The sequence below is a fragment of the Apium graveolens genome, chromosome 5 (genome assembly GCF_009905375.1).
Source record: "Apium graveolens cultivar Ventura chromosome 5, ASM990537v1, whole genome shotgun sequence".
NCBI lineage: Eukaryota > Viridiplantae > Streptophyta > Magnoliopsida > Apiales > Apiaceae > Apium > Apium graveolens.
The window spans coordinates 80,972,198-80,984,500 of NC_133651.1; the positions used below are offsets into that span (position 1 = coordinate 80,972,198).

The following is a 12,303-nucleotide window of genomic DNA, read 5'->3' on the forward strand; positions in this document are numbered from 1 at the left end:
GATCTCCTTCCTCTTTACACCACACAAGTCTTCTTTGAAGACAAGTAGAAATAGAACCTTTGGCTCTTGATACCACTTTGTTGAAAGAAAGGATCTCACTCAAATTCACACAAGACAATTTAGGAGAAGAAATGTATTACTTGAAAAATTACTTGATTTCAAATGACTTGGTACAAGGGTTTATATAGGACTCCATAGAAAGATCTAGATAACTCTTAGACTCCAACATACATCACTTGACCAAAATACATGTATCTAGAGATTACATGTACCTACACCAATACATTGAACATAGAAAAATACTAATACATGTACCAAGATTATTCTAGAGACTCCCACACAATTCTATTATTTTAATAGTCAAAAATATATTATTTATTTTTAACAAGCCTATGGTGTTTTCTCGGAGCTTATATTTTATCCAATAGAGTAAATGTAAAAGTAAAACTTATTAACTTATCTAGCATGTCCATCTAATCTTTTGAAAACTGAAATCTTATGGATTGATTATGTCTTTCTTTAAAATCGAGAACTTCTTTTTACACAGGTACAAGGTCTTTGGAATAGCTCTGAAAAGGGTTCAGAATGACCGTCAGGTTTCTTTAATACTGATATTAACTTTATGATGCTGTAATTTTCTTAGTCTCTTAAATGTTGTACCCTTTAACATAAAATTTAAAAATAATCATGCAACTAATATTACTGATGTATATATCTTTACCTTTGTATGAACAAATCTTAATAAAAATCTGTCTACATGACAGCCATATAGAAGTCATCAATATTTTCATTAATATTTAACATTATCTTATTTTGCTTGACCAAAATTTAATACTAACATAGTTTTAGTTGAAAATTATCTCCGCCCATATAATCTTCTCTAGTACACAGCTGGCCTGAGGTAGTCTTCTTTGCTACTTGTGGTGTCATACTCTTAAATACTAGTAGTAAGTATGTGTCAACAATTTGTGTTCTTTTGAACAGGTTAATGTGAGAATTGGCTCTCCTTTTACTGGGTAGAGTTAAGACTCTATGGAATCATGCTGCTCAACGTATTCCTCATCAAATTTGGACTGACAAAGATGATGTTGAGCATGTTTAGGCATGTTTAATAAAACATTTGAAAAGAAATGGCAAGATCCATCTAATTTTTTGAAGCGGCTTTTCCAAAATCAACATGATTCAGCACCAAAAAACTGAAAATAAAAACAGAATCTTTTTTTTTACTTAATTTACGATTTGGAGCTTTATGTAAACTGTTAACTTGTCTAATTTAGTTTAATTTCTTTGTGCTTGGACCGCATGGATACGGCAAAGTTTTGACCGAAATGTTCAAACACAGGGAAGAAAACAAATGGAAGTTCGCATACATGATTATCGAGATCGATTCACCTTCCAACGCACAACTCATACACGAGTCTAACATTGCCGGAGTTGCTGCCTAAAACCTTATGTAAAAAGAATAAACTCAAAAATCGGATGATCTTGGTAGTTCTCCATTTTCTTGTTTACAAAATTGTGGACACTTTTGATATAGCCATCATGGGTGTTCGCAATCCACTTTCAGCTTTAATGTTTGGATCCAATTGGGTCGTTGCTGTTACGGGTTGGAAAGGTTTAGAACATTCATCGGACTTTTAATTGTCAGATTTCAAGTTTAAGCTCTATTTAATGGTATTGGTTAGGGCCGCAAATGAACAAAGTTATTGGTGAACAAAATTCGGGATTGGCTCGTTTAAGTGAGCTCGGCTCGGTTCATTTTTTTAAACGAGCCGGTCTTGAACATGAAAATAAGCTCGGATAAATAAATAAGCCGAGTCGAACTTTTTTCCTGTTCGACTCGGACTCGGCTCGTTTAGTTCGGTTTCGGCTCAAATTCGTCTCAAACTCGGTAACTCGACTCGGCTCAGATAAAGTTATATATATTATAAATAATAAATTATTACTAATCACTTAAATATTTTTATAGGTACATTTTTTCATCATTTATTAATAATGAAATTAGATAATAATGAAATTAGATATATTTTTAAAAATCGTCCTAAAAAATAAAATGATATAGCTAGATCAAGAAATAAGTGTAAAATATGAGTGTGCATCTAAAATTTTAAGAAAAAACTAGTAGTTGATCTCGATATAACTTGTAAAATTATAAATTATAATTTAATGTTCGATTGAAAAATATATTCAAAATATTAGTGGACAACTCGACTCGACTCGAGTTCGGCTCAGTTCGGTCGTTCGTAACCAAACTCGTGTTCGGCTCGGGTACGACTCGTTTATAAATGAGTCAAGTTTGAACATCACTTTCCGCTCGGTTATTAAACTTGGCTCAACTTGTTTTAAAAATAAATTAAGCTCGGCTCGGCTTGCCTCAATTCGTTTGCAACTCTAGTATTGGTAGTTCTTTTTATTATATATGCATTATTTAAAAAAAGAGAAATATTGCAATTTCCAACTCAGAATTCAACTAAGTTTATGTACATCAAGATCTTTCATCCAGTGCCCTTGACCAAGCAATGAGAGAGTTCATTGTAAACCTAATTGGTTGTATAGCTTCAAAATCCACACGACAAGAACTACGAGGCTAGATGGTTGTATGCCTTTTTTCACACTTGGGGATTAATAAATACTCGTGCACTGTCATTTTTATCATTATATATTATAAATTATAATTTTAATAATATATTTCGTGTAAAATTCTATCTCATATCACTCAAATAATAATTTTTAAAATTATATCTAGTAATTCTCATCAATTTAATCTAATTGCTCTAGATTGAGTGACTAACAACCTATAACCAAATTTTTAATATTTCTAATAGTATAGATAATATATGTAATGGCATTTGAGTCAAGGTGTAAAATATTTATTTTGTTTGGAATTATTGATTTATCAATTCTATTTACAACTATATACAAAATGATAACCTTTGTTTCTTAAAACAGAGCTTGAGTTCATGCTAGTCTTGTTCCACTTGATTTTCTTTTCTCTGCAAAATCATATTAAAAAACTTCGATAATATTTCTTTTATTCTAATCTGACAACGTAATAGTCATTTATGTAGTTCGGAGTTGGAAATCTGTGTCAATTCTTTTTTCCACCAAATAAGTTGTCATAGAATTTACCAAGTCGACAGAGTACAGAGGATTAGTAATGATGCACAACTGCAATGTACCAATAAATAACTAACGAGGTAGGAACTTGAAATGTACACCTCAATTACTTATATGTCAAACATGCTACAAAACCACTTGGAGGTAAAGGAATAGACCACCTGTAAAAAATAGACATAACATGTTAATACCGAATATGAGATTATGTCACTATCACACTTTGCATTACAACTTGCAAACATGCATGACCATAGTGATGTACAGAGCTTTAGATGCACTGATATACAACTATGAATTTGTAAACAAATTCATGTTATAGAAAATGCATAATGTTCCATTGTTTATAAACGGGATGCTCAAATCACTGAGCCGGATTTCTAATCTTAAATGTGCATAACTTAGCTTCTAACAAGACATCATATAGGCTAGTAATACATTGATCAAGTAATACAAATTATATACAATTACATATTAAATTAATGGAATAAAGTTATTATCTTGAATCACATCTTTAATAGCCAGTCCATTCGCTCTGTTCATAAAATCTATAAACCACAGTTTCTTTGTCGTCTACATTCCTATTTTGTTCTGGGCTACATTATTTTCACACGGGCAATGTGTATAAATCTTCCTAAAGTATGGAGAATAAAACTTTCATCCACCTAGAACACATCATTAGAATACTAGTTCTACGTATTAATCTTTTGTGAAAATTTGGGAACAACAATTGTGTTGGAAAATTTTAGTATCCAACCTGAGGTACAAGATTCCCCACAGATTTCTCTTTTGTGGATCTCCGTCATCAAATGAGCCAGGCTTACCACGTGGATCAAAATCATCAGGCCGCCCATCAAGTCTGCTGGATAGCTGAGTATGAATATAAATCAGTATTCACTCGTTCAAATATTTATAACTATGAGAAAACAATCTCTAAAGATCAAGAAGGTTCACAGATCTCCATTAGAGCAAGCTTAGATCTAGAATATAAAGAAGTAACAGAAAAATGTATACACACAAGTTTGTAAGTAATCTTTTACAACACAGCAGAGATAACAGAATGTTTTATAAGAGTGAAAGCAAAAATCAACTAACTAAGAATGACAACTTGCAGGTCATATTTATAGACCTATAAGAGTTTGACTTTACTAAAAATGAATTGACTAGCTATATGGTTAACACAATCTACTAAATTCTCAAGTCAAATCTCATTATAATCATTTCAACTTCCCACATCGAAAGCTAAGCTTTCTCAGTTAGTAAGTGAAAAGGCAAATCTTATAGCCAATAAATAACATCTGGTAAATGTTATATATTCAATACAATTTAATCAAATAATAAAACTGTAAAGATGTGCAATACAATATTGAACTGGCCACGGATGGAGATATAATCTGGTACACATGCAGATTAATTCAAGTAGTTTCTTACACTTCTCAGTATGAAGACCATCGCCCCAGTGTTCACGCTCTTGGTTGTGCCATTACCTCTTTTTTTGCTAATGATTCAATTCATCCATGAAATGATCAATATTCCGAGATTTCCTTTTCTCTTTTTCTTTCCGCCTCTCGTCCTTCTTATGCAAAGATCATATACAAGTAAAATATTGCTTGATATGATCTTGTATTTCCCATGGCAATAAAAATTCATGTAATTTTATTAAAAATCAATTATTGCAAGAGTAAATTCTAATTATTCATTTCTTAGAAATTAAAATTAACATTAATTTAACCTGAAACTAAAAAGTTGTACTCTGGCTAACTAAGTCCTCAATTCTAAAGAAAAAAGCAGATACACACACGCGTACCCAGAGATTATCAATTTAGGGACCTTAAGAATTAAATTTCAACTGAAAAATACATACCCAGAGAAGCACCAGCAAAGAAACCCAAAATTGATGAGAAAACTCACAGATGTAATCAATTAGTAGTGAACACAATAGAACCCATTCTCTTCAATTAACCACCCAAATTGAACCTACAAAATATAAAGTTAAAAAAGTGAACCCGATCTCTTCAATTAGCATCAAATAGAACCCAATCACTTTCATTAGCATGGACAAATCAATTACATGAAAAAGTGAGTTAACCCAATGACTATCCAAGTCAGAACGTCAAAGTGAGAGTGAGAGTGAGAATGAGAGGGGAGAGAGTTAGAGTGGCAGTTGCATCCACACCCACTGGCAGTTGCATCCACACCCACGGAGAGTTTGAGAATTTGTTTTTGCAATGGGGATATAACTCAATTTTTCTTTTGGATATTCATTTCTATCTTTACTTCTTTTTTGAAACTCATATCTTCACTTTTTAATACCATTTTTTTTCACTTTTTCGGTTTGTATTGGTTAATTTGCTTTTTCTTTGAGATTTTTTATAATTTTTTCTTAAAAATGTGATTGTTTTTAGTGTTAATATTTTTTATAAATGAAATAAAATAGAGTTTTAATTAGAATAACTATTGAACTAAAATAAATATGTTAAATTTGTATATTAAATATTTTATAATATATATGTATCAAGCACTTTAACTTACTCTTTTTTAATAATTAACATAAGTTTATTTTACTTCTTGATATAAAAAAATTAAAAAAAATTTATTTTTTTAAAAAAATATTTATTGTGAATTAGGATATAAATTATAAAATAAAAAATAATTCACATATATAAGGAAGTCTCTCTTCGGAGAATATTATCATATAAAATAATAAATTACTGGCCTAATTCAAATAATGAAAATAATATATATTGAAAAAAAAGTAATTAAGTAGAGAAAATATGTGACTAATAAATGTAAAGGAAAAAATGAAAGTATTGTCATCTAAAAGTTAATTCCCCGGGACTGATGCCTGTTTTCCTTGAATACTTGGAGTGTCGGTTAAAACAATGTCATCGCATAAAGCCTAAATTGTACCGTCGGTTGTAGAAGACCCGACACAGTATATATTTTTAAGCGTCGACATTTTGAGAACCGACACATATAAATGTTTTAAGCGTCGGTGGATTGAATTGGTGACGCTAAAAGTGTAGCACAACTGACTATAAGCGTCGGTTAAACATACACCCGATGCTTAAATGATGTTGAGGTGATGGTTCTTCATTGAACCGACGCTAAGAAGGCAACGCAGAAGAGCATTTTTGTACTGGGCTTTCTTGTCATCCTTAACTTCTACTAACTCAAACGCTTTTTCCATTTCTCTTAACCACGACTAAGCTTTTATCGAGTCTGGCAACCTAGAATTCTGGGGGATGAACAGATTGAAAGTGTTTGAAGTTTCCAACTTTAGCGGCTACGGGTTGTTGCAAAAGCTGAGCAAGTCTGCTCATCATGGTGGTTTCTGAATTCACATCTGGGTCTTGGGTTTGAATTTCTTCTTCTTGGTAATCTGGTGAGTTGGACATTTCTTACAAACCTGATTGAGCAATTATTTAGAAATACGACAGCATGGCATATATAACATTATGAAATCTCTTTTTGCGGGTTTTAACCTTTACCCAATTTTGCACATGCAATCCTATTACTATATAATTCTCATATCAATGTTATTTTCTCATGGAACAAGGTATGATATTACGGAATTTTAAACACAGTTGTATGATAACATAGTATTCAGAATAGGTTATATAAATTTCTAGGGTGTACAATAGGAAACAAGATATATAATGGATTCATCAAACCAAGGGTACATAAATAAGAGTCTAGTTATCACAAGTTCAGGAATAAGGTACAATAATATAACAGGGTTAAACATAGGAAAATTGGAAAATATCCCCCTATCTACCCCTAATTTCTAACAACTACTACTACAAAGTTCCGAGATACGATACAACAAATAAAAAGGGATCCTAGCATCTGACCATGTATCCCAAAGCCTACCGGCACTGAAAAACAATAACTACGGGCTCAACCAAAAGTCCCGCCTGATCAACACTAACATCTAATCATCCAGAATATCTCTCAACACAACCAACATCCAGCGAATGATCTTATGCACCCTCTGAGCCTCAGCATCAGCATCACTAGTGGATGGTCCTTCATCCAATCTCCTCTGCGAAACCTGCTCCACCATCTTAATCCGGACTCGCCACTCATCATCCATAAATGAAGTGCTCTGCCTAGTCTCTCGAGCTAGCCTATCCACCAAAGCTCCCAACTCAGAAATACGGGAGTAAACAAAGTCTCGGTCCTGGGCTAACTTGCCACCAACATTGACAGGCACAATCTTAGGCATCTCAGACTCTGGCTCAGGGACAGGGGTCTCTGACTCTGGCCTCAAGGGCGATATCTTCATAGGGATCTCACTACTCTCAGATGGATCCTCCTCTGGATCTGAACTAACATACACAGGCTCCTCTGAAGAGGATGGAATGGGGTCCACTGGGGTACCGGTCAAACTAATCTCTGAATCGGAATCACTACCACTCCTGGGATCCTGAGAGAAAAAATAAAACAGCAACCAAGAAACAACGTTAGGGTTAAATAAAGCTTCTAGCTAAATCACACCCTAAATCTAGTCACCACTTTAGCTTATATACATTTTCCTTAGACTATACCTAATAGTCTAACTCAACTCTATATGAGTCGAATTCTCTCGTGATATAGATATACATTCCCAAAATACCCTTTTTATCCTAACTTGTCTCCGGGACTAGATCTTGTAGCTCCGATACCAACTTGTGACACCCTCAATCTTGGGGTTAGGAAATAAGGACCCACACACCTCTAATCTATGAATTTAAATAAGCATAAACCCCGATTAGCTATTAACAGGATCAAACAGGATAAAGTATGAGACAAGATTACAACTACCAATCATAGAATATAATTTACAACCCAAAATAAAACCAAATTTACATAATCGATTCCGACATGGAATCGACAGATAACCCATTGTATCTTTACAACCTTTCGGCTAAGCGTTTGCTCACTCAAAACCTGTACTACCTGCTCTGGCAACCGGAAGCCCTCAGCACGGTAGGGACCACCAGGTACACTCTTACGACCAGTGCGCCTAAGCCTGACCATCTTCTTGCTTAACTGCCATAGTTAGATTAAAAAAAACATATGAGTATAAAACTCATCAAGTAACTAAAAACATATCTACGATACAAAATCCACAATAAACCATTACTGTTCTCAAGGCATTCTACTTTACCATTTCTAGGTGGCAGATTTCTATCTTTTAGTCTATAAAAGGGGTTATGAAGAAAACTTTAGGCTTTCAAGGAACAAGGCTCAAGATAGGGTGAAAGCCGACATTCATCACAAATTATTAACATGATCACAAATGATCTTTCAAAAGGAAAGAGATAATCTTTTCATCATTGGGAATCAATTATATGATCAACAGAATCAGAATCAGGCTTCATAAGCTAAAAGCTTCACAATATCACAATCAACTCTTTTCAAAAACAATATAAACCTTTTTCATTTTCAAAGAATCAATTACTGAGTAGGAAATTTCAATTCCTCTTTAAATAATTATAGAACCCTTGATTGGATTACTTTATCTTTTATGTCATAATAATATGGGTGATCAACCCGTACCGACCTCCATCCGGTCTTTAAGGTACCAATGGCATAATTTCAGCCTTAAACTGGACTAGCCCTGCTAGCCTCTTAATATGACTGGACTAGTCCCACTAGCCTCTTACATCTCAATCCAGTCCATCAGGAATTCGTTGGAAAACCTTGAGTTGGAAAAAGAATGGTTTACTAAATTCATTTAATCATTACCAAGAATATGAAATCATTCGGACTCTTTCAAGTCGAAACTCATTCTTGAGTTCAATTTCAAGAATTCAAGGTTAAGGAAATGAATCAAGGATAAGAAAAGTTCAATTCTAGGGATCTTGATCAATGATAACAAGGTACTCAAGTTAGGGAAATCAAAATCGTTTCAAGGATCAATAGAGTATAAGGTAAACAAGGAATGAAACATCATTACAAGGGGTTCGTAAAGGTACTTATAGGGTTTATAACAGTTCCTGGTATAATAAGTAATCAGAATAGGAAAAAGGGGTTACTAAAGGGTTGGATCAATAAGCTTATAAATAAAAAGTTCACAAGATCAATGACAGGGTATCTCAAGAATCAATAATAGGTGTAATTTCCTTTCAAGTTTGTTTGTCTTTGAAACTAAGCCTTTGTGGCTTTTAAACTGAATATTTGCTTTGTTTGAATTTGATTTGAGGTTGGTTTTCCCCGGATGTGTATGTAAATATATTTCGCTTTCCTGCATTTGTTTTTTAGACTTTTGTTAAGTGCTTCGTTATTTTGCATTTTTCTGCCCCCGGGATGGGTTTTAGAAATCTTTAACTGCATGAAGTTTTTAAGTACACATGGTTTGTGTGTTCGTCCTCGGAAAGGGGTTAAAACTTTAATTGAATAAAATTTTTACAAGTACACATGATTTGTGTATTTGTTCCCGGGTAGGGGTTAAAAACATTAACTGAATACAACTTTTATAAGTACACTTGGTTTGTGTATTTGTCCCCGGGTAGGGGTTAAAACTTTAATTGAATAAATTTTTTATAAATACACATGGTTTGTGTGTTTGTCCCGGGGAAGGGGTTAAAACATTAACTGAATAATATTTTTACAAGTACACATGGTTTGTGTATTTGTCCCCAGGAAGGGGTAAAAACTTTAATTGAATAAAATTTTTATAAGTACACATGGTTTGTGTATTTTTCCCCGGGTAGGGGTTAAAACTTTAATTGAACAAAATTTTTATAAGTACACATAGTTTGTGTATTTGTCCCCAGGTAGGGTTTAAAAACTTTATTTGAAAAAACAAATTACAAGTACACATGGTTTGTGTATTTGTCCCCGGATAGGGGTTAAAAACTTTAAATGAATAAAATTTTTATAAGTACACATGGTTTGTGTATTTGTCCTCGGGTAGGGGTTAAAAACTTTATTTGAAATTTTTTTTACAACTACACATGGTTTGTGTATTTGTCCCCGGGTAGGGGCTGAAAACTTTAACTGAATAAAATTTTTATAACTACACATGGTTTGTGTATTTGTCCCCGGGTAGGGGTTAAAACTTTAATTGAATAATTTTTTTTTAGTACACATGGTTTGTGTATTTGTCCCCAGGAAGAGGTTAAAATTTTAACTGAATAAATTTTTTTAAGTACACATGGTTTGTGTGTTTGTCCCGGGGAAGGGGTTAAAACATTAACTGAATAAAATGTTTACAAGTACACATGGTTTGTGTATTTATCCCCGGGAAGGGGTAAAAACTTTAACTGAATGAAGTTTTTATAAGTACACATGGTTTGTGTATTTATCCTCGGGTAGGGGTTCAAACTTTAAATGAATAAAATTTTTATAAGTACACATGGTTTCTGTATTTGTCCCCGGGTAGGGGTTAAAAACTTTAATCGAAAAAAAAGAATTACAAGTACACATGTTTGTGTATTTGTCCTTGGGTAGGGCTTAAAAACTTTAACTGAATAAATTTTTATAAGTACATATGGTTTGTGTATTTATCCCCGAGAGGGGTTAAAAACTTCAACTGAATAAATTTTTTTATAAGTACACATGGTTTATGTATTTGTCCCCGGGTAGGGGTTAAAAACTTTAATTGATATTTTTTTTACAACTACACATGGTTTGTGTATTTGTCCCCGGGTAGGGGTTAAAAACTTTAACTGAATAAAATTTTTATAAGTACACATGGTTTGTGTATTTGTCCCCGGGTAGGGGTTAAAACTTTAACTGGATAATTTTTTTTAAATATACATGGTTTGTGTATTTATCCCTGGTTAGGGTTAAAACTTTAACTGAATAAAATTTTTATAAGTACACATGGTTTGTGTATTTGTCCCCGGGTAGGGGTTAAAAACTTTAATTGAAAAAAATTGTGCAATTGGTTGTGCAGGCAATAATTGTAACGTAATCATAAGGGTAACATTGTTTTAATTTGAAAGGAGTCCAAAACATGACATTTTTAATGCAAAATAGGAATCGAGTATTGATTACATTCCAGGTAGGGTAAATACAAATTTAAATTTATTATTGTTTAACAAAAATTATGCAGCAATGCGCACCTTTCTACTGGAAGAATTTTCTGAGGCGGGCTCCATGCCAAGTGTTCGGGACCTCATATGCGCTGAGATAGCTTACCTTGTATGTCCCCGGATGGAAAACCTCTTCGACTATGTAGGGCCCTTCCCAGTTGGGCTGTAGCTTTCCATCGTTTGTTGGGTCCGAAGCTTCGGTGTGTCGGAGTACTAAAATGCCTGTTTCGTGCGCCCTTATCTTCGCCTTTTTTCCGAAGTAGAGTTTTGTTTTTCCTTATAACCTTCCATTTTTCATACCACCCGATCCCTTATAGTTCCAAATTAGTTTTTAGGCTCTCAATATTAGATATCTCATCAAAGTTAAGAATCTAGTGAGATGGGGATCCGGTTTCGACCGGGAGCCTGGCCTTAGAACCATATGTGAGTTTGAAGGGGGTTTCCCCGGTGCTCGTCCTAGGAGTGGTTCTCTAAGATCACAGCACCATTGGTAGCTCATCTGGCCAGGTCTTCTTTGATTCTTCAAGCCTCTTCTCCAGCCCACGAAGGATCGTTCTGTTGGTCACTTCAACCTGCCCATTGCCCTGTGTGCTTGATTCCCAGTTCTTTAAGATAAGCTTCGAAGTCTGAACCCACGAACTGGGGGCCATTGTCCGAGACTAAAAAAACAGGAATCCCGAATCTCATGACTATAGAATCCATGATCTTTATGCAGTCTTATTGATTGATCATCCTCATAGCTTTGGCATCTGCCCATTTGGTCATATAATCGATGACTACCAGGACATAGTGGAGATCTCCCTTTGACCGGGGGAAGGGGCCCATGATATATATTCCCCAGACAGTAAATGGAATTGGAGAGAGAATGGACGTAGGTAGGCTCAGGCCTGCTTGGGGACATTGCTAAATTTCTGGCATTGAGTACATTTCTTGACATATGCAATAGCATCAGAGTGGATTATGGGTCAATAGTAACCTTTCCTGATGACCTTGTATGCCAAGGCTTTTGCTGCCAAGTGATCCCCTCAGATGCCTTCATGTACTTCTCGGAGACAGTAGTCTGCTTCCTCTGGATCCACACATTTCAGAGTTGCTGCTGCGAAGATTCTCCTATATAATTGATCATTTTTTTGGAAGATGCGGGCGACTTTGTGCTCCAGAT

At 34.3% G+C, this 12,303-nt stretch overlaps 1 long non-coding RNA gene across 2 annotated transcripts; it reads right to left on the bottom strand.

The window, feature by feature from the left end:
* Positions 1-3,072: 3,072 nt before the first annotated feature.
* On the bottom strand, positions 3,073-5,392 carry LOC141724201 (uncharacterized). 2 transcript variants are annotated; one of them, XR_012576541.1, is made up of 5 exons: positions 5,186-5,392; positions 4,979-5,091; positions 4,546-4,687; positions 3,872-3,984; positions 3,073-3,278 (listed from the first exon to the last, which is right to left on the bottom strand). It is a non-coding gene; the product is annotated as an uncharacterized LOC141724201 (long non-coding RNA). The 2 variants fall into 2 exon arrangements; XR_012576540.1 differs by having other exon boundaries at positions 4,546-4,734; positions 5,186-5,391.
* Between the last annotated feature and the right edge of the window lie 6,911 nt (positions 5,393-12,303).